The sequence below is a fragment of the Castor canadensis genome, chromosome 3 (genome assembly GCF_047511655.1).
Source record: "Castor canadensis chromosome 3, mCasCan1.hap1v2, whole genome shotgun sequence".
In the NCBI taxonomy this organism is placed as follows: domain Eukaryota; kingdom Metazoa; phylum Chordata; class Mammalia; order Rodentia; family Castoridae; genus Castor; species Castor canadensis.
This window is the reverse complement of record NC_133388.1, coordinates 80,121,098-80,145,274: the sequence shown is the minus strand read 5'-3', so window position 1 is coordinate 80,145,274 and position 24,177 is coordinate 80,121,098.

Here is a 24,177-nt window from a genome sequence, read left to right as displayed (position 1 = left end):
TTTAATAGTCAGCTCTCTCTTTTCCTCTCCACCACAATGTCTTGTTCCAACACCCATTTTTCAGGCATGAAATGGCTGCTGATGCTCTGATGAAGCACTCTATTTGATTCACCTTCTCATCATGATTTTTGGAGGATGTCACCTTCTCTCCAGTGACATCTCATTCTTCTAGAGTCCCCAGCTCTGAAAACTTCATTAATCTAGAAGTGAGAAGGATGATCTCATTACAAAGACCATAGGATAAGAACAATTCCCTGACTTAACAATTCTCTGATTTCTCGGAAAAAACCATAAATGCCAAATGCCCTTGGCTTATAGTAAAAATAATTCAAATAGAATCAGAAGCAAGAAAGGGGGGAATCAGAAGAAAGAAAACAATGAGAAGGGTTCAAGATGGAAAACAGCCAGAAACATTAGAAAGAAGCAGTGGAGGTGTGAAGGAGTGTCTGGCTAGACCTTGAAGTGCAAAGAAGAGAGGCCCAGGCAGAAGAAAACTGGAGCACCCCTGTCAGCTGAGGGGCAGAGCACACATGTGAAATTTCCTACCTCAGCACTTGGAACCAATTGGTGTTTAATAAACTTGAACAGAATCTAAATCAGCATAATGTTAAAGATTCCATTAAAATCATTACGGCAGATCCTTGGTGAGGGAAAACCACACCTCGAAGATGCAGAATTTAGTGCTCTACTGTGGATGCTTGATTCATTTTCCCCATAACTCCAACTTCTGCTGACATGCCACAGATCAATAAATCTCAAATTTTCACTTGATCACTTCAATTAAGCAGTTCACTTTTACCTTGCTTTGGGGGTGCCATTTTGCTTTTGGAGAGGCATATTTTCACAAAATTAAGGGCAGGGAAACAGCAGATCACACAGTGATTTAAGCACAATTGAGGATAACAAGACTGAGAAATTTTCAGCATCAGTTGAACCTGTGTAATGCATGTGGGAATTAAAAATTTTTGTTTTTGATATTTTGATATTTCTTTTGATACTTTTATTTATTATTTTTAAATTAGGCTTGGTTAAAAACCATGTATAATAAATTAGCAAATAAGGCAAACTTAACTGTATAAACATTTCAACCTATAAAACATGGAGAAAATCACACAACAAATATCCGTACAACCCAGGTAGTAAAAGGTTTACCATATCCTCTTTTTTAAATGCCATTTTGAATATTAGTTATGCACTGAAAGTTGTTTCAAGCAAATATTTGAAAAGATTTGGAAGGGGCTGGGGGGTGCAGCTCAGCAGCAAAGTCTCTGGGTCCACCTCTAGAGCCAAAGAACAAAAACCAAAACAAAAAAGGAAAAGATATTTGGGGAAAGTCGGACCTCCTTTATTTCAACCACAACATCACAGCTCTTCCTGTGATAACACCACCCCCAAGTTATCTCTCCAGTAAGCCCACCACAAACATCTTAGATGAAATGCTGGTAAAGGTGAGGGAGGAGCCCTTTTCATTCTTTATTGGGCACAGAGCCAGAAAGCTGATGATAGGTGTCTGTGTGGTTGCTGTGGTAATATGCAAATTATAGATGAAAATTTTCCATTCTACACTCACAAGCAATGAATTAACATAAAGCTCACATGATCTAGAAGACTTTACCAGGGATGATGATGGCATTTTTTCACTGAGATCTATCTATATTTCACTCTGTCTATGTGAGTGGGTCTGAGGAAGCTCACACTCACACCTGTGGGTGAATGGGCCGTGCCCAGCCTGACAACTCTCAACTCTTCAGTGCTGTCTTCTCTCCAGCTCCTCACAAGCAATCTTCATTGCCTTCTAGCACCTTTGCTTGCCCCATGTTCACATCCAACTCAAGCGTACAAAACTAATAAGTTCCATTTCTCTCCAAACAGAATTTTACAGAAAATCTCAGTTTTTATTTATTGGCATTTAAAAATATATTATCAATGTCACAAACATTTTAGGCCTTAATAAATATTACTAAATAACTCTCCAAAATAGACTACCAATTTAATCTCTCAGTCCCAACATATAAAATGTCTTCTTCTATAGTCCTTCAGCAATAAGCACTGCACTTGGTCAATCTGTGTTTGCAAAATCCCCAGTCTTTTAGTTTGCATTTCTTTGAGTACCAGTGAAGACAACATTTTACAAATTTTTTTTATTAGTATGATAGCTTACAGAGGGGGTCTTTGTAACATTTCCATATATACATATACTATATCCCAGTTTGGCTCATCCTTTCCACTGATTTCTCCTCTTCTCCCACTCCCTTTCTTGAAATGACTTCAACAGATTCCAAGGATCCATATTCATACATGCATAGAAAGTACCTCACTATATTGACCCTGTTTTGCCCTCTTCATTTACCCTCCCTTTAGCATGACCTGTTTTACACTCCAGTCCTTCATTGTTCTAGTGTCTGTTCATTGTTTAGTGGGGTTTTGCCGTGGTATAGTATCTGTAAATACATTGTACTTTAGTCAGTCAAACCCTCTCTATTCCTAGAAGATGATTTTTTGATAATTTTTTTATTACCTCCCTGGTCAGGACCCAGGAGGTATTGCTGCAAAATAACAATGCTGGGCTATTTTGAGACCTGCAATGGAAATGAATCCACTCTGACTTTTTTGTGGCACTGAGGGTTGAACTCTGGGCTTTGTGCTTGCTAGGCAGGTGCTCTACTATTTGACCCCATGTCTCTGCTTTAGTTATTTTGGGGATAGGGTCTTGAGTTTATGGGTGGGCTGAACTTCTATTCTCCTATTTGTGCTTCCTCACATAGCTGGAATGACAGGGCCACCACACTCAGCCATCGGCTGAGATGAGGCCTCTTGAACATTTTGCCCAAGGTGTAATCAAACTGCCAGCCTCCTGATTGCTGCCTCCTCAATAGCTAGGATTATAGGTTTGAGCCACTGTGCCAGGCCCTGACTTTTTCAAATTGAAGTAAAATTCATATGTCATAAAATTAGGCATTAAGCATTTTGAAGTACAAAATACAGCGGCATTTACATTCACAAAATTTTGGAACCATCACCTCTGTCTGGTTGCAAGACATTTTCATCACACCAAAAGGAAAACTCTGAACTGAATGAATAATCACCTTCCTTCCTCCTTCCCCCAGTCCCTGAAAACACAAGTCAGCTTTCTATTTCGATGTATTAATCTATTCTGGAGTGTAATATAAATGGAATCACACATCATGTGACTTTTTGTGTCTGGTTTCTTTAACCCAGCATGATGTTTTTAAGACTCATCCATGTTGTAACATGAGTCAGGATTTCATTTCTTTTTATGACCAAATAGTATTCTGTTATGTGTATGTATCAATTTTATTTTTCTTTCCACCAGTCAGTGAACATTAGCCACTTTTAGACTAGTATGTATAGTACTGATATGAATATTTTGTGTGCAAAGATACATTTAAATATCTGTTTTCAATTCTTTTGGGAATTTACCTAGAAGTGGAATTGCTGGTCATATGGCCAGTCCTGTGTTTAACTGGATGAGCAGTTGTCAAATTGCATTCTGCAATAGCTGCACCATTTTAGATATGTGTGTGTGTGTCTTAGTATAAAACAGCTTATGGTTTACCTTGCCCTACCAACGTTTGAGGGCTCTAATTTCTCACATTCTTGCCAACACTTGATATTTCCCTTAATTTAAAAAATTAGCTACACAAGTGGGTGTGAAATGGCATTTCATTATGGTTTTGGTTTGCATTTCCCTAGGGACTAATGATGAGTGTTTTGTTTTCAGGTACTTCTTGGTCATTTGCATATTCTCTTTGGAGAAGAGTCTGTTCTGTTTAGAAATTTAGAAACCACACACGACAAGCAAATGAGTAAAAAAGAATAAAATAAAAATCTTCTGCAAGCTTACCTCTATTAATATTTTGGCAAGTGTTCTTTTTAGTATCTATCTATCTAGCTATCTGTCTATATCTATCAATCTAGCCATATTCGTTTTAATGGAATTATATCATAAATTCTTTTTGATAACTTACTATTTTCATCTAACAACATATAAGGATCATTTCCCCTTAAAACTAACTATATACTTTCACCATTGCATGTTTTTAAACTTGAATGTTCATCGAATATCCCTGGAGTGGACTTAAGGAAAGATGCCCAGTCCTATTCCCAGGGCCTCCCATTCAGTACTCAGGATCCATGCCCAGGAATCTGCATTGTTAATTAGCCTGAGTGACTCTGATGCAGGCTGGCTTTGAACTCTGAGATTCACCTTCCTACACCAGTAACAACTATTGCCGAATTTTTCACTGTGAGGGTATGCTACTGTTTATTCAACAATTACTTATGTGGAGTCCTTTAGGTGATTTGCATTTCATTATTTATTAATACATCTGTTATGAACATCTTTTGACCTACAATTCTGCCTTCATCCCTGACTGAACATTTCTTGATTGTTCCCCACTGTAACATGTGACAGTCTTGGTGCCTTATAAACACCTCCCTCTTTGTTGCATGGAGGGTTGAAAATCCAGAGGTTATAGAAAGCTCTTGACTAGGCCCACCAGGTCCTGAGAGAGATGACTGAGACAAACTCAGGCTCTACTGGAGAACTGGAAGGGAAAACAGCTGTATGTGTGGGAACTACAGGGTGATTGCATATAACAAAAATTAGAGGCCAAAAGAGACCTCTTGTTCCTCTAGAAACCAGGAGAGGAGCTAAAGCCATGTCTGTTTTTTTGTTTTGTTTTGTTTTCCCCCAGTACTGGGATTTTGAACTAAGGAACTTTTTCAGATAGGGTTTTGTGCTTTTTTCTTGGGCTGGCCTTGGACTGCTATCTTCTTATTTTCAACTCCGGAATAGCTGGGATTACAGCAGTGAGTCCCCAGGCGCACAGTGACTTACTCTTACCTTTCATTGAAAGATTCAAAATGGAACTGCAGCTTTGGGTCAAAGAAGGGAGAGAGAAAGGGACAAGGAGACCTTGCAGCTTTCTGCCCAGGCATAGCCCAAGGGAGAGAGAGGCCCTGAGCAAAAAAGGAAAGCACTCTTTTCACTGAGCATCACTAAGGGGAACCAGGGCACAACTAGAATTGCCTTGTAGGAACGTCAAAGTTTGTTCCCAAGGAAAAGGGGAGTGTTGCTGTGTATGTAGGCCTGTGACACAGCGAGAGTATAAGGCTTTAAGAGCTTCAAAGAGCACACAGCATCCTTTTGGGTTTCTGTGACCTGTATGCGAGTACAGGACACTAGGGAAGGCGATATCTTGGTGCTGCGATGAAGGCGGGTGGTTGAGAGCCAGGAGGAGACACAGGCCCAGGGACCACCGAGGACCTCTCTGTGAACACTTGCAAGGACTCTCCTTTGGGGACTTTCAGGAATTTCGTGGCGGGAGTGGAAAGGTGAGGACAGCTGTGCTGCTGAACCTGGACCCGAAAGTTCCACATTAGGAATGGAGCGAGAAGCCAGGACAGCAGGTGTGGCCCGGTCAGGGCGCCGGAGGCTGGGGAGGCTGCGGAGGCAGGGGTTGCGGGAAGGGCTTGCTCACCACCAGCTGTCCTGTGCGTGATGGATGGCAGAATGGGTGGGGACCTGCTGAATCACTTAGCAGAAAAGCCCCTCACCTGTGACCAGAATCAGACGGTCATTTCTCAGAAAGGTCAGCCCCTTTCTCGCTTTGAGGTGGATGAGGGGAGCCAACCCTTCCTTCTTCCCCCAGTTTCCACTGCTCCCACCCTAAGCGTACAGCCAGCCTCTGCTGTCCCTGACTTGGAATTCGCTCTGCTGAAAGCCTTCTGTGTCCTGCTTCTGGTTATGGCTGTGGGTGGCGGGAGGGGCTGGGAGGGGAAGGGGAAGGAAAAGAAGGGACTGGCCCTGAGTCTGAATCCTTGCCAAGGGAGCCGATGGGTGGTGGGTGAGAGAGTGGCACACACAATGGACACAGCGTCCAACCTCTAGGTGGTCCCTTCCAAAAGCCTAACCAGTCCAGAACCGGATGTGGTAGCTTCTGTTTGTCATGTCACACCACTTCACAAGAGCAGCAATGCTCTTCAGCCAGATAGGGATCACATCTATCTATTTCATCTTTTGAATTAATTTTGGAGAGAATTTCTATTTTTTCAAGCATTGCATTTGGCAATTAGAAATATTTTAGATTGCATTTAGAAATACTTTAGATTCAAGTAAGAGAAGCCAGACTTTCAATAGTGCAAACAATAAGGGTTTATGTTACTCACAGGAGCAGCAGTTGGAGATGAGCAGCTCAGGGCTGCTGCAGTGACTGCAGGACTTTTCTCATCAGTGTCTTGACCCTGTTTAAGTACATTTCTTTGAATCTTTATGTTAATTGCATCCTTATCACAAGATGCCTGCAGATATTCCCAACCTCACATCTGATTTCTATCAAGGAAAAGGAAGATGGGAGAGGGGTGATGACTCATTCCAAAAGCAAAATAAATAACTAAAAAGCAAAATAGGAACTGTCTCTTCACTTCTCTTCACTTCTCATTAGTCAGAACTTTGTCAAAAATTATGTCATTCTGCAAAAAATTTCGCAATATGTATTCATGCCACATTTTGAATTTTGTTACTAAAAAGAAGATGCTGAGTAGATTTCAAATTTGTAGAACTGCTACCTGTCCATGGATATAATATAGCTTTTCAATTTATTCAGCCTTCCTTTTTATTTTCAAAGGCTTTTATTACTTTTTAAACATTTTTATTACCATATGCTAGTTGTACAGGGGTTCGTTTGCGACACTTCCACGACTGCCGACGGTGTACCTTGGTTAAGTGGTCCCCCTCCATAACGCTCCCTCATTTCCCTCCCCACTTAAAATGATTTTGAAGGCTTTTAGTATTTTAATCTGACATGTTTTACATATTTTAGTATATTTTCTCCTGAGATTTTATTGCTTTTATGTTATCTTTAACAAAGGTACTTAGTCTACTTGGCTGTCACATAGGAACTGACTTTTATGTTGACCTTGTATTGATCTTGCTCAGTGCAATCAGTTTTAATAGTTGGTAGGTTCTCTTTGGTCATCTATGCAAAAGTTGACAGATCTGTGAAAATTCATTATTTCAGCAAAAAAAAAATGTTTTTGCACTCCTGGGTATCGAATCCAAGGCTTTATACACTCTACCACTGAGCTACATCAGCCCAGGCTGGCTTCTACCTCATGCTCTTCCTGCCTCTTCCTCCCAGGTACTGGGATTACACCCAGGCATGCACCACCATGCCTGGCTCACAATTTCATTATTTTCCTAATTCCCATAGCATTTTGCTACCTTTCCTTTTGTTATTGATTGATTAAGCCTTAACTACAATGACAATTAAAAAGATACTGGAACGCAAAAGTTTTTAAAATCATGCCATTAAGATATTTTTTGTTAATGGTGGTGTGGTTGTGGTCCATGAAAGAGGGGTAGTTTGTATAAGGATTGTGGCAGTAGAGACAAAAAGAAGTGACTGGATCTTCACAACATTTAGGAAATGCAATCATGGCGACTTGGTGATTGACTGCATTTGTGGGGTAATGAAAAGGAAGGACTGAGTTTAAAAGGAAAATCTTCAGAGTTACAGAAAAGTTGCAAGAATAATAGTGAATTTCTGGATACCCTTAGCCAAGATTCCAAAGGTCAATAGTCTCCCTCCCCTCCCCCTTCCCTTTTCTCCAAATAAGGAAAAAAGATGTGGGGGTCAAATATTATGTAGTCATGTATGGAAATGGAAAAATGAGACCTGTTGAAACTATTCTAAGAATGGGGGTAGAGAGGATAAAGGGAATGATGGAGGAGGTAAATTTAACTAAAATATATTGTAAGCATTTTTGTAAATGTCACAATGTACAATATGATAAAAAATTAAAAAAGAATTTCCTATACTAGACATATTTAAAATGTTCTGAACATTTCCTCTCAGCAGTGTTTGAGAAAAATCTTTGAAAACTTTTTTTCCAGACCATACCACTGTAATATGTAATAAAAAGGATTCCACTCACTAAAAAAATTAATTCGTAGCTATACTTGCCTTTTTCACACTGAATTTCTTCAGTGTGTTTTTCCAAAAGGAATTCTGCATTAAAACCCAGTCCATTATTAACATCAGAAACCAGTATTACTGAAACTAATATGTAATCTATAGAATTTACTAATATTTCTCCAACTGTTCCTATAGTATTCCTCTAGCAAGAGAAAATCCTGGATCATGCACTGCACTTCACCCTCATTCTCCCTTTCGCCCCCTTGATCCGGAACAGTCTCTGAGTCTTCCATCACATGACCTCGATTGTTTTAGAGTGCAGGCCAGGAGTGTTGCAGAATGGCTCCCCGGCTGGGTGTGTCCACTGACTCCTCATGATCAGATCCCACAGAGGCCATGCCGGTTCCTACTGCATCACATCATAAAGGTCATGCCACACTTTGTTGCTGGCAATGTTACTTTAATTACTTGGTTAAGCTTTTTTCAGCCAGGTTTCTCCAGTATAGCTTTACCTAGTAAATGTCTTGTGGAGAGATGCTTTGAAAGAACCTAATATCCTGTCACTCCCCAAGGCTCCTGCTAGTGGCAAACATTCTTGCCTTAAAGAATTATTATCAGGACAACAAACGTTGATTTTTTTCTAATTTGGTCATTCTTTACACATTTATTATTAGTTGAGTTTCTTCTGGAAAGAAAAGCCTTCCCTTCTCTCTTTATTTGTACATTAACCTATTTATACTAGTGTAGACATGAAACTTTAACAATTTATAATCCTGTGTTATCATTTAGTTTGATGCTCATATCATCCTATATTTGGTGGAATAGTCAATTTCAATGTCCAGGTGTTTGACCTTGGACAGCCAATGGGAGAGACTGCATTTAACTTAAATGAGAAACCAAAAAGGAGGAGAAAAATGTTTTTAATTGTGGCTTTACTTTCATTCTTTAATTATGTACAAGCTATATATTTTTACATATATCTATCTCCTTTTATGAATTATTTGTTAATACCTGTGCACACCTTCCTATATTTTTAAGAACCCTTTACCCTTCGTCTGACATACACATTACAAATTGCTTATGGAAAGGATACAATGAACTAGAAACTTTACCATCTTATTTATTTTACAACCCTCACAAAACCCCCTGACATAGTGTTATTATTTTCATTTTATTGATGAAAACACAAAAGGGCTTAGAAATACTGTTCTAGATCATAAGCCAGCAAGCAAGGAAAGTCAGGACTGAAACCCAAATCTGTGTGATATCCAAACTTCTTCATTCACAATTCTGCATGCTGGAAAAACTAATATTTCTTTTAAAAAAAGAATCTTGGGAAAACTAATCTAGTTCCCAGAGCCCCTTTAAAGTTGCAATCACAAGACCAATTATTATAATTTCACCTTAAATTCAGCATCCTTTTTAGCAGGTCAGCTTGAGATGTGTCATCACACTTAATGACAGGCAGCAATTTACATTTGCCCTCCACAGTAAAGGGTGGAGGAGGGCTTGTAGGGGATAAGATGTCACCTAGCAGGCACTTGAAAAGGTTTACACAGTGGTCCCCTTTCTCCATGGTTTCGTACTCTGAGGCTTCAGTTGCCCACTCTTCGCAGCGGGCACCTCAGGCTTCCCCTCATTTTGCTTGCTTTATTTTTTCCTCTCTCTTTCTCCTTAGTGTCCAGTCTCTTAACTTTTCTCCTTTGGTGTGCATATGGCCTGAAAGGAGCTCCCTTCGGCAAGCCCTGTCTGGCTCGGAACCCCCTGACCAGAATGGTCAGTGCTGGAGCCCTGGGGGCCGCCAGCTTGATTCACAGTCCCAGGACTGTGCATTCCTGGGTCAGGGGAAGCAGGGGAGGCGGGAGATCCACTGCAATACCTTTTCAGCGCCTGCGTCCACGCGCGTCTCCGCGGCGCCCTCTCGTGTCCAGACTGCGTTCTTTTACCTTCTAGACCTTGCAGTACCGAGCAGTTTTTTTTTTCTTCTGCCCACAAGAGGGAGCAATTTAGGGAAAATAAAACCATCACTATAAGACATTATTTTACTTTCGGGTAGTAATAGTTTTACTGAGTTCCAAGAAACATGTACATTCTTAAAACTTAGGTTTTCCAATTTATGTTATAGAAAGTCAATAAAATAAGGGAAGAAAGATTTAGTTTATTAAAATTTGATACAACCCAGAGGAAGCATTTAGTCATTTATTCCTTATGTTCACACAGTCCTTCAGAGATTCCCAAGAGTGTACATGCAGTTTATGTAATTTCAACCCTAAAAGGGCTGAAGAGATCTATCTGTAGCCTCAACCTTTCTGTGACCCTCTAAATGACCTGCTCAACTCTCTGTGTGCAATAAACAGAACTGTGTTTTGCAGATGTAACTGTGCAAAACAGGATTCCTCCTTCCCAAACCTGTTCTCTTTTGGTGCCACCATCCACAGAGTTGTGCAGGCCCAGAGGAATCATTCTTGATCCCTCCCTTTCACACATCTTATAACCAATTCCCTGCTCCCCACCTACACATAGGGAGCCAGATGCTCAAAGAGGCAAAGTGGCTTCCCCATGTCAAACAAAGACAGAATGGGAACATTGCATCTTGTCCAATGTAGCACTGGCTGAGCTGTTGTATTCTGAACACTATGACAATTTGAGGGGGCACTCAGGAGAAGCTCTTCACTTGTCTCTCAATTCAGCCTCTCAGTCATTATGGCTACTGTATCTCCCTGGCAGAAGTGGCAGGACTATGTGTGAGCCTGGGGCATGTCTCCAGAAGAACCAGTGTCAGGGCAATGGAGACTGCTCTCCAGTGGTTCTGTGACTTCTGCACCCACAGGACTGTCTGGCAAGCCTTGACACTGTTTCTTTGGTTTCCAGAGAAGGGAAATTGGCCTTCTATAGCATTGGCCCTTCTGTCTTTCCCAATGTCCTCTTCACTGTTGTGGAACTGGAAAGGCCACATGCTAGCCACCCTGTGCATTGCTGATCATCCTACTGGATGGCAAACCACATTGATCCATCAATATGTCTACATCCAATAAACCTTACATGACTTGGAAAGGCATCTGAAGTGGGGAAAGGGTCAGGCTGACCTCTTTTGCCTTGGTAGCAAAGAATGTTGAAGTCAGGGTGATGTTCAGGATGGTTAAACGTATGTGACGCTTCTCTTCCCCAGGTAGCTACCCCTAGAGTCACAGTGGAGACTGTGTGGGATACAAAGGGAAAGACAAATGAGAAAATCACATCATCACCTCCTTCTTTTAGCCCTTTTCCAAGCTCTCCTTAAATTTTTGGCTTCTCCCTTTGTTCACTTTTCTCTGTTCAATACTTTGTTTCAGAATTACCTAGAAAAGTTCTGTATTTTCTCTTTGACTAGCATTTTACTTATCCTATAGTTTATTGAGCCCTAGGGAATTTATGCCCTATAAATAAATAAAACTATTATGGTTATGTAGCTCTATTCAGAGCATTAGTTGAAGGAGAGAAGTGACATTTTTCTTTATTTTCTTTAGAAATATGTTGCAGTCACAACAACTCTCCTCCTGCCTTGGATTAATGCTATAATTATTCACCCTGGAAAACAGAGATGGAATGAATTTGAACTTGGCATGAATTAATACTCCAAAATATGCCTCCTGTTCTCTTTCACTGTCTAATTAATTCTGAATTATGAAATTTCATTTGAGCTACCCAAAAAGCATGGTCACTGGATTCCAGTGCAATTATTCTTTCGTTGCAATAAAAATCAAGTGATTTGATAGCTATGGGCTGTTTGGAAAAAGAATGTCCTTTTGAGGATCCTGAAAGGGAGAGGGTAGACATCATAAGGGATCTCTCAGGAGGTTTTAGTGAGGAACTTGTGCATGATGCATGGGCAAAGGTCCCTAAGAAGACTGAATTTTGCATGAACCAGTGACAACCTAGGGAAAATGGAGGCAGGTGTTTGAGAGCATTATTCCCACCCTTTCTCTAAGCTCTTTTGCCTCGATGTCTGAAACTTTTACTATGAAGGCCATACCTTTGGATTTCAATATCATCTTCAGGTTCCAGTTAAATATGAGTGAGTGGTTCACAGAGATTAGCACAATCCATCTACCAACCACCGCACAGGGGGAAGAGAACTTGCCATTGCACAACCAGCTCTGCTCCCCTCCTTGCTGGCTGCCCCTCCAAGGAAGGAAGAGTTACCATTGTGAACTACTGGAACTCAAGACATTGACTAGGTGATAACAGCTGTGGGTGGAAAGCCATGATGTAAGAAGCATTCACACAGTCCCTGCTTCTTTCTGCCACTCTATGGGGATATGTTATTGAGCCTAAGACCTGATCATTATCTTTAATTAACTTTCTTCTTGAAGTGTTCTAGAGAGGATAAGATCCCATTAATTGGATTCAGGATTTGGAAATGGGGTCCAAGCTTCAGGATCTTAGTCAATCATTGTTAGAATTTTGACCTTGGATATTGGCGCTTGGATAGCCATTAGAGTAGAGTGACGATTTAATTCTTGTTATTCCTTGTGGGTGCCCCCTTAAGACCCTCAAGAAATGGAAGCAAAGAGAATAATTGACATGGCAGAATTTTAATATCTCTCTTTGGCTTCCTGGCAATGGTAGGATCAAGTATTATTAATATAAAATTTCCAATATAAAATATGACAACATTCATCACTCATCTGAGCATTTATTAGTTTACTATTTTACTTTGAAATGATGACCTTCCAGTGGATTTTTCTCAATTATAAACATTTCTATATTAGCTCTCATCTAAAAATAAAACGAGAAAGAATTCCCTGAATCTTGTATCTCCTTTCCTAAATCTTGTCTCTATTTTTGTTTCCCTTTATAGAAAATTTAAATTATCATCTGTACTTTTTGTCTCTATGCCTTCACCTCCTATTCTATCCAGTTCTTGCCAATCTATTTCCCCACAAAATTACCTGTGTTAAAGTCATCAATACCCTCCTTCTTCTTACATTCATTACCATTTCTGGTTTTGTTTTTTTTTTACTGTACCCTCAGTGTGCTTGACATCCAGTTCCTCAGATGTCTTCTTCCACCACTTCATTCAGGCTCCTATCCAAAGTCACCCTCAGTGAGGGTTTTTGTCACTCAATCTAAAATAGCCCCTGTTCCTTTTCATATCACTTTATGTTGCTTATTTAAAAATATCTTTAAAAGTTGGAACACTAACTACCTGACATAGTATAATATATTTATCTGTTTAGTATTTGTCTACCTCACCTGGGATATAAATTCCACCAGGACAAGCACTTTGATGGCTCTGGTCCCTGTTGTGTTCCCATCAACCACAGCAGTATTTAAAGTACAAAGAGTGCTTAGTAGTCAGGCACTGGTGGTTTCTGCCTATAATCTTAGCTACTTGGAAGACTGAGATTAGAAGGCTTTCAGTTCGAGGGCAGCCTAGGCAAGATGAGGCCTCATCTCAGTCAATAGGTGGGAGTGTGTGCCAAGCACACGGGAGGCTGATGGGGAGGACTGCAGTTCCAAGCTAGTGAAACCCCATCTCAACATAAAAAGCTGGGCATGGTGGTCCATGCCTGTCACCCTAGCAATGACGGGAAGCATAAAATAGGAGGATCATGGACCAGGTAGGCCTGGACAAAAAGTGAGACCCCCCCATCTTCAAAATAATAAAAAGCTGGAGGTGTGGCTCAAGCAGTAGAGTGCCTGCCTAGTGAGTACAAAGCCCTGAGTTCAAATCCAAGTACCACTGAAAAGTAAAGTGCTTAATAAATACTTGTATAACAAATAATTTAAGGCATGAATCAATAAGTGAGACTGTAAAAATTTTTGAAGAGAAATAAGAAAAGTGTCTAGATGGTGAAGATAGTTGTAACACCACAGGAATATACTATTGTCTTAGATAGGAAAACTAAGACTTAGCTATCTTCCCCACAGTTGGGAAGGGTAGAGTTAAGCTCAATCCTAAAAGTCTAATGCCAAAGCCATAAGTATAAACCTCAAACCATGTGTGTACCCAATGGAACATGCAATGAAACTCTGGGATTTGGTAGGAAAATTTATTCTCTTCTTTTATAAACTTATATGACTTTAACTTCTATTTTATATAGATATTATCAATGATTATTTAATGTACCACTAGTGTGTGCATATTTTATTGCTAAATAAGTATTCAGAGGCAGGGAATGTATGCTTCAACAATATTCAGAAGCTACTTATTTGGCTTGCCATCCACTTCTGGGAAACTCAGAGCAGAATGGGGGTAATGGGTGCCTCTGGTGCTGGAAGACACAAAAGGAGTGGAGGTGGAAGGGCGTTAGATGTAACCCGTCAGCCTGAGTCTGTGGATAGGAAAATATATGATGACTGTATGCGTCAGATGAGTGCTTGGTGAGAGCTCCCTAACTGCCAGCACATCAAATAGTGGCCTAAGATAGTTTCACAATCATATTGGGCACACAACTGATGCTAATGGTTTTTATCCATTCAAATTCAGATGAAGACCAGATTGGGAATTTCTTCCTAGTTCTTACCTCCTTCTTTTCAGGTGCATTTGTCACTGGGCAATTACTGAATGTGCACACTCAGCAAGACACACACTTCCATGCTTAAAACTTCCTTTCAGCTGAGAGGAAGACCTGATTAAAGGGATATTATAAGAAATGATCCAGTGTGGATCTCTCTAGATGGACACGGTTTGTCAGCTTTCTATCACTATAACAAAATACCTGAAATAATCAACTTATAAAGGGGAACATTTTATTTTGGCTCACAGTTTTGGAAGTTCCCATTCTAGGAATGGTTAGCCCTGTTGATTTAGGTGAGATAGCTTACCTCTTGGCCAGGACACAAAAGGAAGATAGCTCACCTCTTGGCCAGAACACAAAAGGAAGAGGAAGGGACAATCAAAAGCCCCTTTGGGGGATCCTAAATGACCTAAGGATCTCCCACTAAGCCCCACTTCCTAATAGCATCATCCCGGGGACCAATTCTTTAATGCATGGGCCATCAGGGCACATTTAAGATCCAAAGTATATTAGATACCAAGGCTCAGAGATATGAAGCACAGCTAGTTCTTCTTAGTCTCCTGACTTCTGTCACCTGGGTTTCTCACCTTTCCATAGAAGTCATCTTACTCACTATGCATGTTTTCTGACAGGTGGCTTTTACCTTGAAGGCTGGACACATTCTCAGGGTACCAGGTCTTCGAATTATTGGAATGCAGGAGGCTTTCAACAAGGATACATCACCTGCTTTCCATTCATTTCAATATGATGGGATGATCAAACAGCAAAGCCTGCAAAATATCCCATGAAGCACCAAGTGGCTCTGTAATCTTTATTTCCAAACCCTCTAAGTGGCAGTCCTTACTACCATACCCAAGACCCAGTCCTCTAAGTGGCAGTTCCTTACTACCATACCCAAGCAAGTACTTGAAGCTTAATTGATCTGGATGTTTAGAATCAAACTTCATTGGGTCAAATTACTTTAGTTTGCCTAATTTCTTTCTCTATGTGAGCTCTGATAAGTTTGGTTTAACATCCTCTAAACTGTGGTGTTTATCATCACCAATGCCTACTCAAATTGCCCCTGCAGAGTACTGAACCAGGAGAAAAATGGTTTAAAAGGTACAACTAATTTGTGTGCATATCTCTACATACCTCACGGTAATATGTGGAGCCTAAATCACTACAGAAGTGCATTTATTTCCACAAAATAACTCTACTTTTTAAAAACAAAATTCAGCCAGGAAAATCCTCTCAGTCATTAATCTTCAAATATGTTTAGGTGTTAGGAATTCCATAAACTTTGAAGTTTTTTTCATTTATTGACAGGGATAAACCCATTCTTTAATTATAGATCTTTTATTAGGATATATTCAGTATATGGGGGGAATTCCTAGTGACAATTCTGATTAGACTTATATTGTATATTATTTACATTGCCCCCATTATCTCTCCCCCACAGCCCACTTTCCATCCCACTTAAAGCAATTACAAGAAGTTTTTAAGTTCTGTTTCATATAGGTATGATGTCCATCAACCATGTACTGTAACCTTAATCTCTTTCCTGCATCTCCCCCCCACTAGTTACTCCCTGCAAACACTGCTGGTTTTACAGTCCTGATTTTTGTTATCAATATTTAAAAGTTGACATTCAAAGGGGTGTCTCAATGTATGCCCACTGTGAGTGTGCTTTACTTTGATCTGTTCAATCCCTTCTAATACGCTCCCTTACCCCTTTATTCCCACTCCTGTTTTTCAACAGTTTTCAGTTTACATCCTTATATCCTCTACTTTTACATCTTGTGTTATGCCTTATTACTGAGGTTCTATCATTCTATTTTCCTTTCCCTCTTTCCCCAAGTTCTATGGAGTAGTTCCTCTCTTACAAACATCTTCTACATCTGAGTTCATTTATGATCATGCTTGTTTCTGTGTATATGTTTACCTTTGGATCTATCTTCCACATATGAGAGAAAACATGCAGCTTTTGTGTTTCTGATCCTGACTAACTTCACTTAACATGATGTCCTCCAGATGCATCCATTTACCTTCAAATACCATGTCATTATTCCTTATGGCTGAGTAATAATTGTGTTTCTCGGTCCATTCATCAGTTGTGGGGCATCTGGGTTGTTTCCAAAGCTTGGCTATTGTGAATAGTGCTGCAATGAACATTGGTGTACAGGTATCTCTACTGTATCCTGTCTTATGTTGTTTTGGGTAGATGCCCAGGAGTGGTATCACTGGATCTTATGGCTGTTCTATCTTTAGCTTTTTGAGGAGTCTCCATACTGTTTTCCATAGTAGTTGTACTAACTTGCATTCTCACCAGCAGTGTATAAGGGTTTCTGTTTCACCACATCCTCACCAGCATTTGTTGTTATTACTCTTGATTCTGGTCATTCTAACTGGGGTGAGATGAAATCTAAGTGTTGGTTTGATTTGTATCTCTTTTATAACCAGGGAAGTTGAACACTTCTTCATGTTTTTACTGGCCATTTGTACCTCTTCTTTTGAGAAATCCCTGTTTAATTCATGTGCCCATTTTTTCATTGGGGTGCTAACTCTTTAGGGGCTGAGTTTTTTGAGTTCCCTGCAGATTCTGGATATTAGTCCCTTATTGGATGAATATCTGGCTTCCATTCTGTGGGCTGTCTATTGAGTCTGGTGACTGAATAAACCCAAGTTTTAAAAAATGTTCCCAACCTACTAGAGAGTTTTGACTAGCCTGTGTTTGTATAGTTACGAACACACATATTTGTACTTGTGGATAAAGTATCCATCTGAAAAGAGATGTGTCTCAAAGGATGGTGGTGGAGACTTTCTTCAGTTTATCTGTTTATCCATGTATAACTGTACATATAATCTTTCCCAAAAATTCAAAACAAAAAATAAGTTTCCAGTAACAATAATCCCAAATAATTGATTTCTTCCTAGTACTTAGGCTGTGCTACATGTATAGTTCATATTTTTGTGTAATTCTAAGTACCTTTTTTTCCAGTGCATTAGGGCAGTAGCCAGGCAGGTATTAACATGGAGATTTGTTGTGAGAATATGGAGACCTATTTTAACACTTATCACACTTACTTTAATCATTTTTTGTTCTCCTAAATCTGGAACACACGGGTTTTTTTCTATTCATTCATGCTGACATAAGTTTGGGGTCCAAAGGGAGCAGCCACTGTCATATTCATAAGAAGGATCACTTTTAAGTTGTCCGGTCAACCTTTTACACTGACAAAAATCAGTGGATTTCCCTGATTGCCTTAGGCTTGCCCTCTTACACAAGAAGTGGAAAATTCAGATAACAAAATGTCTAATCCAGAGCCCAAATTCCATAGGCACAAAAACAGAGAGCTCTGATAGGCAAATATTGTCTTTCTTATTTTTTAAGTTAGCTACATAATTGTGTCAAGTTCTTACTTTGCTTAAAGACCATGTATCCCTGGACTGACAACATACAAGCAATCACATTGATATGCATGGGGAGGATCAGCTGACTTGACAACTCTCACTAGTGGAAATCTGAAACATCTGTCCCTCTGACACTATTCAAGGGCCACCCACCTCTACCATCTTGAGGAGCCCTTGGGGTAAGGGGTGGTGGTGGTCACATTTCATTTAAGGATCCATGCATAAGACAGCATGGCTGCTCCATGACACCTGACCTGCTTTTCACTTCCCTGGGTGCTGTCTATGTCTTCATGTCCTTCACCTCCAAGCCTCTTTCCAGGCACTTCCTCCAAGTTAAGAGGGCACCACTGGAGCTGCCCTCCTGGCTCAGGAAACGCCATCTACCCTGAGCTTGTACCCTCATTGCTATCCTCACACTGTCAATGGAGAGAGAGATAGCTACTCTTCCTTGATGCTCTTGCCAGATCCTACGGCAAGATTTCATGGGCCTGGCTGTACACCAGTTTTACTTCTTAAAATCAGCTTTGCTGAGATACATACACTGTAAGACTTACCTGTTTAAAGTGTAGAGGTCACTGGGTGCTGGTGGCTCACACCTGTAATCCTAGATTCTCAGGAGGCTGAGATTGGGAGGATCACAGTTCAAGGCCAGCTTGGGAAAAAGTTTTGTGAGATTGCATCTCAACCAAAGCTGACAGTGGTGACCCATGCCTGTCATTCCAGCAGGAAGCACAAATAGGAGGATCATGGTCCACCTCAAAATAAAGTGTACATATTAATGATTTTTGGCATATTACATTATTAATTTTTAAATTATCAAATATATATAACAGGAAATTTGCCATTTTGACCATTTTAATGTATGTAAGTGAGTGGCTTTAATTTCATTCTCAATACTGTGCAACCAGCACCACTAAATGTCTTCAAACCTTTTTATCAACCCAAACTGAAACTTTCAACCATTGAACATTAATTATTACTCCCTTGCCCATCCTCTGGTACCCTCAGACCTACTTTCTGCTTATGACTACGTATTCTAGGTACAAGTGCTGTCATACAGTATTGGTCCTTCTGTGTCTGGTTTCTTTCACTTAGCACAACATTTTCAAGATTCACCCAAGTTGCAGTGTGCATCAGAACTTTGTTCCTTTTAATGGCTGAATGATATCCATTGCATCGATAGGCCACATTTTCTTTATCCATTCAATCAATTCACTTAGTTCATTTCCACCTTTTGGCTGATGTACACGATACTGATAGGAACACACGTGTACAAGTATCAGTTTAAGTCCACACTTTCAGTTCCTTTGGGTATATACCTGGGAGTGGAATTACTGGATCACATGACAATTCTGTTTAGCATTTTGAGGAACCACCACCCTGTTTCCACAGTGGCTGCGCCATTGTATATTCTCCCAGAAATGCATGAAGGTCAATGCTTCCACTTTTACACAAACAAGGTAGGGAACCAAGGTAGGGCTTGGAAGGGGCCAACTGGTGTTTGGCTCACAGCTGGATGCTGGGGGGTGCCCTGTTCTGATCTGGTTTCTATTTGTCCTCCCAGTCAGTGTGCTGGTTGCACCTGTTCATGCCTATATCCCACCCCCCGGTTGTTGATACCGTTTGAGTTCCAGGTTCAGTCCCATTAAGGCAAACCAGTTAATAAATACAGATTCCAGAAAAAGAGGCCCACTGCCACCTCTAGGCACAAATCTCTACTTGGGCTCATCTGGGTCAATCTTTTAAAAATAATTGTTTCACATGGAGACTGGTCTGATGGGTCTAAATGAAGAGGCTGAATAAGTTCATTCATTCAGCAAGTTATAAGATGGCCAATAATCTGTGCAACTCCAGGCCCTCCTAAAAGAAGGCTCTAGGATGGAATGGGATATGCAAGAGATCTGTGTGGGGAGTGCCTGTGAGGGAGGCAGGAGGGAAGCCATTGGTTTGAGATGTGGGTCTGGCTCCCAGTGAAGGAGAGGGGAACAGAAAGTTGGGTGGAAGCACTTGAGACTGCTGTGCAACATAAGGACGTTCAGCAGGGCTGCTGACCTGGGACTCCCAACAGAAGAGGCCTCTGTCTCTAAGGAACCAGGCTGACTCAGTATCCCCATTAAGTTGGTATTTTTCTGTGAGCAGTTCTGCGAGGCAGAGCCTTAGCACAAACACAGCAATGGACTTTGGAACAACAGCTGGGCCTACAGTTGGCGTTCTGAAAGGCACAATTCCACTGAGAGGATCAAGTGGGCTTGTTGTGGAGACATTAGAAAGATTCTTAGGCCGTTTGTGAAGAAGACATTCTATTGGGAGGATGTTTTGACACTTCCTGCTAGAGGCCTTCACTCCTTCAGAGTGAAGTCCTTTAGAGTATTCAAACAGTAATACCTTAGCTTGTTTCAGGCAACTTGGCAACTTCTGGGTTCCCAAGTGCCTGGGGCTTGGAGGTCAGCTGTGTGACAAGGAGGTCTAAGTACAATCTGCTTTAACAGAACATCTCAAGGCACTGAGTCTGCTGAGCACCTGTGACTTTGAAAGTCCTTTGCTTTGATAGCTATGAAACCACTCCATTTTGATTAAGTCCCTAACCAACAGCTCATGTGACAGGGTCAGAACTGGAAATCATGGCTTCTGCTCCCCAATCTATCTAGTCTGTCATTCAGCATTGTTGGATTATAACTCATTTTCCCCTTATGTTCTCATTGAGATTGTTTGGTTTCCCAAAGACTTCTCCTAGGCTTACTCTCTAATCTGGGACCTATGGGTATCCAAGAGAAGTTTTTTGCTCAATGTAGTAGAAAGATTGTTCTATACCGTCTCACCTCATCTCTGGTGGCTTGCTCCACTCTGTTTACTCTTCTTACCTAGTTCTCCTTTGTCTCTCAATTGTAGCCATAAACCTTGGCTGTGTCTTTCCTGTGTCTTGGGCTGTCTTCCCTTGATCTAGAGTTGCACTTGGTAGACCAATCAGGAGCTGCCTCCATATCAAGCATAGCCTGGGCTAAGGGGCCCCACTCAGTAATGTTGGGGCGTTTTGGGGTCAATGGTCCTAAAATGCCTTCTGATTCTCAGGTTCCATAAAATCCTAGAACTTTACTCACAGTAGGAATATACTTTTCCATGTAGTACTGAACTAAATTAGAGAAAATGCACTGACTACAGAGAGGGCAGGGAGTAGGTGATTAATTAGGGGCCCACATCATACATCCCAGCACACTTTCAGGGTACCTGCTGTTGCTGTTCATTAGCATTCAGCAGCTGCAGAGCTCTAACTAGTCCCTGCCCACTGGAGGAAAACTCTAGGGTCCATTCATTTATGAAAGGTGTCCAGAACTTAAATGCTATACTGTTAGTCAAGGTCCTGGGAGGTGGTGCTTACACAGGAAAAGAGGAGCAAAGGGAAGATTGCTTGCCTTCTCTGCAGGACCCCGGGGAGAGAGTCTGTGAGTCCACTGTCTGTTTTCAGTGGGAATATGGGTGATACGAACTTTGCTACCTGGGAAAACTTTTTTTTTTGTGTGGGACTGGAGTTTGAACTCAGGGCTTCATGCATGCAAAGCAGGAGCTCTACTGCTTAAGCTACACCTCTGGCCTCTTCGCAATGGGCCCAAGCTGGCCTGGACTATGATCCTCCCATTTTAGGCTTCCCACTATATCTGGAATGACTGTGTGTGCCAGCTATTGGTTGAGATGAGGTCTCAGAGCTGGCCTTGAACCACAATCCTCCTGATTTTAATCTCACAAGTAGTTAGGATTAAAGACATGAGCCACTGGTGCCCTGGCTTGGGAATACTTTTTACATGGAAGAAAATGGGACATACAGCGCTTCTTCCACTTTTGCTAAAAATATTGAGACTACTAAGAAGTTATTTTTGAACAAGATAAGGCTTAAGGCTGAGAAGTACAGTCAGCAATGGCAGTTCAGTGCCTTTTCACTCAACCAATGATTTCACCTTAAACTCATCTTGATCAGTAGGCAGGGTAAAATTTGTTATGCTCATTTTATATGAAAAGCATCTATCCATTCATTCATTCAGTAAGCATTTAATATCTGCAAAGGTTTCCTTACTAATGTTCATTGAGCACTCACGATATGTTGGGCACAAGCTACTTACTATCTAATGTCTTGTGAAATACATGCTATTATTAATCCCATCTGGCTGATCAGAGAAGTCTGTGGTTTGCCTGGGACATTAGAGGATGGCAGAGTTAGGATCAGAGAACCCACACTTCAGACTGTTCCATGGTACCTACAAGCAATCTATTAAACACACAAAGAAACAATTATTCAGCTACAGCTGATACAGGCTGCAAAGGAAAAGTACAAGGTGCCATGAGAAAGTATGATGGGAGTCCTAATAGTCTTCCTTTTGAGGGCTCAGGAGACTGTGTGTCTTCTGAAAGAAGAAACTTCCTGTTATTGGTGAGTGTTTCTGAGTGTGCATGTGCATGTGTTTAAAGCCTGTTTATAAGTTCAGATCACAAAACTCTTGAAGAACTCCAAAGAAGTGTTTCTAGGATGTTGCAACAGATCATTTGAAAGGGAAACAGTCAAGTGTACTTGGACTTAAAGAGTGTGCTTTAGAAAATACCACCTGGGTTATTAGCGGTTTCATCATTAATATGTGTAATCTGGTTTAAATTTTGTCCTAACCTGACACCCAAAGATTGCTCTGATCTCCAGCTGTTATTATATCTTGGCATTATGACATTAGACAGAGCCTGACTGAGCTGAAAGACAAGCAGACACAGTGTAAAGACAATGAATCAGGTCTAACTCCTTGAAAACTTTTTATTGAAAATAATCCTTAATTATGAAATTTCTCCAAGAATTTAATCTACTCAATTCCTTAATAAATCTCTCTGAAATTTCTCAGGGGACCATGCAGACAATACTTACTTGGTTTGAATAAATGACTAGCAGTCTGCCTAAGGAAGCTTCTCTTTAAAGTGTGTCAGCTGATGAATGACTTAGGCTCTTTATACTTTACAGTACTTGATTGCAATGATTAGTCATTTAATCACAAAGGGGTTTTGTTACTTTAAAATACAACTTTCTTTATGGAAATCTAGGTAGGTTCACATGTGTATGGAAAGGTTAGCTGACCATGCTCACTCTGTTCAGTGACTGAGGCTTTGCAGGAAAAATGTAAGCATTTTGACAGTGCACACTTGAAGATCACTGACAAGTAGTGCATAGAATCATAAGTCTGAATGAACCCTAAGATTTCTTCCAGCCACAGCCCCTGTTTTACAGAGGTATTACTGAGAAACAGAGGTGACAACAGGGGCCGACGTGTTGTGAGGCTGTTCCCCTACCTCCCTAATCAACAAGTCTCTCAGATGCTGTGTTATGCCAGGTGCTGGGGAAATCCAGTTTTCATCTTGGTTTTACAGTCTGTTTGGGGAGGTAAAAGTGGCACAATATGTGAAGACAGCACATGCCGATATATTAAATATTGCAAATGTGCCTATGCCCCTATAACAGTTCTGCATTTTATAGCTATGCTTTCTGTTAGGATCAGACCATAGTTAAGGAAAGAAAATGAAGCAAACTTTGAGGCCAGGCAGAGCAGTGACAAACATGGCTCTGTGCTACAACATGAAGCTGGACCCTATATAACTTCAGTCTATGTCATGTGTGGCAAAGCTGTGGAGAGGAGCAGAGTGGGGCTTCCAGCTGCAGGAAACCATCTCAGAACCAGTAAGAAGGAAGATTGCAGAACACTGAAGCTCTTGCCTATGAGATTTTCTTCTTCCTCATTCTGGCACAGTCTTTGCAAACATAAGGCCGGTACAGTGCAGGTTGTAGAGTCAGATGGGCCCAGATAAAGAGTCCCAGCCCTGCGACTTTGCTGCTGTGTGACTTTGAGCAAATTATTTTGCTTGTTTAACTTCCTCATCTGTAAAATGAGAATCATAGTTAATGTCTGCCTCATATAGTTTTGTGAAGATCAACTGGGATAGCTCATGGAAGTAAAGCATCCAGCACAGTAGAACGATGCTTATTACAAAGATCTGATTCTTTTATTCTTTTTTTGCTTTTGTTATTTTTCAAATAGGGTCTCACATTTATGCCCTGACTGTGATCCTCCTATTTATGCTTCCTATGTAGCTGGGATGACAGGCAGGTGCTATCATACTGAGCTTTTACAGCTTGAGATGGGGGTCTGGTGAACTTTTTGTCTAGACTGGCCTTGCACTGTGATTCTTCCAATCTTTGTCTACAAAATAATTAGGATTACAAGCATGAACCACTGTGCCCAGCTACAAAGATCTATTATTGATACTGCAGTATAGTTGCTGGGGAGAGAGAGAGAGGGAGAGATAGAGAGCAGGGGAGA